Consider the following 5581-nt stretch of genomic DNA (forward strand, 5'->3'; position numbering starts at 1 on the left):
GTGTGTATTAATTGTGTAAAATTATATATATATTTAATGTAAATTCAAACTTAGGTGACAAGGCTTGACCTGGCTTACAGAAAGTCTTCCTGCCCCTCAGCCAGGCAACTAATGCATTTAACATCTAGAAGAGGCCGTGAAGACCTGCTTGGCCTTGCCTGATGGTAAGTGGCTGCCAAGCTCCTCATTATATTACATAAGACCTTTAACTGCATATCATTCTCTCTTCTGTACATTATAGGCTAAACAAGCAAAAGTAACTGCATATTTTCCTTGATTTTTCTGTATTTCATTGCTGTGAAACATGTTTCTGAACTTGTTATTGAATATCTCCAAGCTCTTCTTGGCTGAGTAGTTTCTAACCACCTTGAAACTCAGGTCAAGTATCCAAGAAACCTGCATTGTCTCTATGTCTGAATAAGACTTTCTTCCATATACTCCAAAAGCCTTCTGCATTTAGCCCTATGTAATGCTTAGAATATACTTAGAATGCTATATCATAGTTTGAAGTTGATTTACTTACCATCGCAACCATTAAATGTGAGCTCCTTGAGGTTGAAAAATTAGTCCTTCACCTCTGCTTTCTTAATTGCTTGCAATGTACCTGAAATACCTTCATTTTCACTATTATCACAACCATCATGACTTATTGTGAATGTGTAAAGTGATTTTTCTTCTCACATAAGGCAAGGGTATTGACACATTTTCTTATTCAATGCAGACTTTACCCACAGTAACTCCAAACACCACTCAATAATTTATCTAGACTTTAAGTATAATATCGTTAATTGATAGAAGTAATTTCGGTGCTTTTTAATATAGCAAATCTCTAGTGAGCAATAAAATCACTGGAGAGGATAAAATATGCAGACCCTTTTAATTTAGCAGTAAGTTCAGAGCCACATTAAATGTGAAGTTGTAGGGATAAGAGTCTCGTGAACTCTGGGTAGATTATGGTTTATTCCATCATATTATGTAACTTAATGTCTGACTGTGTGCTCTGAGATCGAAAAATGAAGTACACAACTTAATAGAGAATTTGACAGAAGTTCATTAGCATAGGATAACTTACATACAGGCTGGGTGATGTTCAGTGGAGGGTGAATCTCACTGGGCAGCTGCAGTTGTACCAGAGCCATAAGAGAATCAAAGTGACTTTTATATTGGATGTAGCATTGGAGTTCATCTTAACAGATTAATGGAAGCATATCGGTCTTTGACTTCTTTCTCTTCACAGTGAGTCTTTCAGAGCCAAAGCTTTTACCTTCCTCTCAACAGATGGAGCCTAATGCTTAACTAATGAAAGTCAACAGGGACGTTGGTGAGTCTGTGGAGAGAGAACCTGGCTGTGGAGAAAGGGAGGAGAAAGATACCACTAACCCCATCTAATAGAACCTGCTGAGAAGATATTATCGGGTTAAGCATTACAAAGCCACACAGCTGCTAAACAAGCTCTAAGAATTATCTTAAATAACTCCATTTTGCCTGCTAATCACTGCTTATATTTAAGCCCTTTCAGAGGATGGAAACCAGTCATTTTCCCTGCCCTCATACCTGGTCCCCTAGCAGCAACTCTTCCCCACCCCATCCGTGCTTCTCCCCTAGCCAATCCACGATCCCCACTGACAACCCCCAATCTAACCTCTCAGGTCTCCTTGTAATTCTGTGACTGAAGACTATGATCAGGACTTCAGGCTTTCTCATCGTTTTTCCCCAAGACAATGAACAACTAAACCTTTGTTTTTTACATTGATCCCTTCCCATGTATAAATGTTTCCTGTACATTACTGTGATGAGGGTTATAGACTCCAGGAGACCCTCTCCCCAATTTGGCCTCTCTGAATACATTTCTTTCCTTATTATTCAACTTTTTGTATCTTTGTCAAATGGAAAGCTGCATGGACCTGACTTCTGGTCCTTGGAATGAGCATTCTTACCCATTCCTTCATTATCACATCCTTCATCCCTACCCAGTGTCCTGTCATCAGTTTCAGCCTCTCTCTCTCCTGTAAGCTGGGGCCGCTCTGGTTTCCAAGGCTCCTGCCCAGCTCTCCTGCTACTCCCTGTCCCCCATTCTGCTGTACCCTCCTCCTGCCGCCTGTAGGCTTTAAGGAGCTCCTGAAAAATAGTTAAAATCCTAGGAGGAAGGTAGGAATACTCAGGAGATAGAGGACCTAAGCCTCTATCAGTAGGTTCCCTACTGGTTATCTTAGTTATGGGATCTGAATGGCTGCCCCAGGAACTGATTAACTTTGAAATGCAGTAAAAGTGTGGAAAGGTACAGAAATGACATCAGGTTGTTTCACTGACACACTCACGCACTTCACACAGCACTTGGACTCTGTCATTACGGGAGGTGGGGCGATGCCTTCTATTACACTTAGATCAAGTAAGGTGTTAACTAAGGTATTAACCTTTTATAGACCCCCATTGCCCATAACTATAATATGAAAACTGGAAAGGGGTTTACCTAAAAACATTGTGAAACCAACCACTAAACATGGGCCAAATCCCAAGGCTACAAATTCTGCCTAAAAATCAACAGGTCATATTAAAATGAACACCAGTGAGCATCCATGACTACAGACTTCACTTATAGCTTAAGACATAACTTCAAACTTCAAAGAAGTTTTCAATATGTCTTGTTACTTTGTGCTGAATGACCAGGTTCCCTGAAGTTCCCCTTTCGGCCTTTCTTTCCAGAGACAGTTACAGAGAAATGCAGAGTGAAACAGACACAGTTTTAAACTCCAACTTCTCATCAAAGGATACAAAATATTTCAAGATCTAGCTTTTGACTACATGCCCCGTTTCAGCTTTTGCACCCTAGTTCTTCATATATTACATGCCTGGTCTCTGAGATTTAAACTAAACATTCACGTACCAAACACCTGAGTGCGCAATCTAATCACACATGCATGTGGCTTTTCATGACAATGGCTCTAGATCTTCCCATGCTTTTTCCAGAATGTGTTGTTTTGTTTCCAGACAGCTGTGTCTGCTTGGCACCATAATGAAAATATTAATCTCTTCAAACTTGGCATCTATAATCATTGGAAATGCATTTTACCTGCATAGGTGCTTTCGCTCCAAACCTACCACAAAATGCCCTTGCTGGTGAGTTTCCTGTTCGTGCTTCTCGGCCTTTCCCTCCACGGAACCTGGTGATCTCTCTGTTTTCCCCCTGAGAGACCTGTACTCATGATGGCAAGATTCTGCATTAATGTGTCCTTTTTGCACCTCTTCTATCCACAGAGCTCTTAGAACTTAAACTGGGGCCAGCAGGTGCCATGGTGGTTAAGGCGTTGGACTCCCACATGGCCAACTGTGGTTCAAGTCCTGGATCTGGCAACTTGAAAATCATGTTGGGTGCTTGTGTGCGTATGCCTAAAAACCTAGTAGGAGAATGGAGGAAAAGGGATTGCAGTGTGGCCATCCTCTTTGGGAAGTGATTTATCACTTTCTCTTTCTCTCTCTGGTGAGCACATACAGTCTCTAGCAAACACACACACACACACACACAAATACTAAAAACAAAAACTTAAATGGGACCCCAGGATAGAATATCACGCACCCATGAAATGTTACCTTTCTCCTGTGCCCCTCATCATAAGGGTGCACATTGTTAGTGAATGAGAGAGTTATTTTTATTTTATGTGCCTTTGGGGACTAGTACAGAGCTAGACCCACAAATATCCACACACAGACTTTCTGAAGAAAGAATGATTGAGAGATTAATGCCAGGCATAATGTGATAGTACCACCAAGAGCACACGCTGAACAGAACACAGTCAATTGGAACTGTTGGCTGTGTGTTTACATGTTGCCCCTGCTAAAACACACTTCAGTGTCTCCTTGTGCTCAAAATAGTCTCCGGTACTCCCAGGATGTCCACTTCATGTTCACTCATCCAGATATTCCAAGAGGTGGCTTTCTCTGCCTCGACTGTCTTAAACCTTGACAGCAGAGGTTTATACTTTGAAAAGATTCAACTACTTGTCACGTCAATTCTGCAAAAAATGTCATTCTCTCTAGTGCTTCCCCGTCTTTGTACAGACTGCACCATCTCTGCAGATGTCCTGGTCCATTTGATGCTGCAGCAGGCAGCCTTCTTATTCCGGTGACCAGAAATTAGGCTGCTGCCACTCACCACTTTGGCGAAGAAAGAAGTGCTGATGACTAAGGCAAGGAATTTCCTTCAGTGAGGACAATGCTGAGGAGAGATCAGACCAGAGTCTGTAACAGTGTCCCCTCTACTGGACATGTTACAGAGCCTACGTAGGAGAGACAGTCAGTGAGAGACACATTTAGAAAGGAAGGGTAAGCTCCTCATTCTCACGTAGCAGAAGCGTAAGGAGACGCGATCAGATCATCATCTTCATGCAGGGTCATAGGGAGATCTGACAGTGTCGGGGGGCAATCACTAGTGCAGAACAGTTTCCTTTTGGGACATGCAGTCAGAATGACCAGTTCCAATTTTCTGCAAGCAGGCTTAAAGATGAACAATGAAATCCAAGGCAGCTGGAGAGAAATTCAGTCAGTTAAAATGACTCTTAGATCCTGGGTTAGAAGCAGTGAGGGTCTACATGCAGCTTTGCAGTGTTTGAGCTGACAAAATCTTCTAATTAGTCACGTGGGAGAGGGCTGGTAGCATCTTTCCACTTTCTGTCTCCACAGCCCTGTATCTGTAGATACTCAGCAAGGTTACTGTTATCTGTCATTAGTTAAGCGTTAGGCTCTAATTATTGTGGGGAAGGTAAAGGTTTAGGTTTCTGTGAAACTCCTTGTAAGGGAAGTGAAAGAAAAATTAAAAGCTGATTTTCCTAAGTGTTAATCTTTTCTTTATTGCCAAAGGGTACATGCCCTTGCTAGAGAGACACAAAAACATACAAAGAGACAGAGAAAGAGGAGAGAAAGAGAGAGAGAGAAAGCAAAAAAGCAATGCCCATGGGAAACAGTGACTCTGTGATCTCTTTTCTTCCACTTCTCTTTGTTTCAGGATTTGGGGCACATGTGCACTCATGCCTGGCATGTTTCTCAAGCTGCTGGGCCTGGGGCACAAATCGCACAGTCAGCCATGTGGGATGCAGCTCACATAACCATCTAGCCATGGAATGGCCCTTAACTTTAGTCTCTTGAGGTGTACTCAAAGACTAAGTACAGTATAGACTCACACTGATTGCCTTGTGGCCTGGTTACACTTTTCTATACGTAGCTGAATTCTCCCCATCCATAGAGCTTCAGAGTGCAGCCACATCTTTTAAGCACCACTCCTTGGCCATTCTTCCCCTCTCCTCACGCCGCGCTGTTGATAGCTTACTGTGCATCATTTTGCTATAGCACCTATATGATGATAATGAATTTACTTGGTGGTGGCAAATAAATTTTGTTCAAATCAGCTTTACTGAGGTATGATTTATAGATAAGATTCATTAATTTTAACAAGCACTTGATGAATTCTGACAAATATATGTAATAGTGAACATCATTTATAACCACAATCATGATACAGAAGATTCCTATTATCCCAAAATTTCTACTATGTCCCTTTGTAGTAAATCTCTTTGATGAAAAATATATT

This window comes from Tupaia chinensis, unplaced genomic scaffold (assembly GCF_000334495.1).
Source record: "Tupaia chinensis unplaced genomic scaffold, TupChi_1.0 Scaffold000335_1, whole genome shotgun sequence".
Taxonomy (NCBI): Eukaryota; Metazoa; Chordata; class Mammalia; order Scandentia; family Tupaiidae; genus Tupaia; species Tupaia belangeri.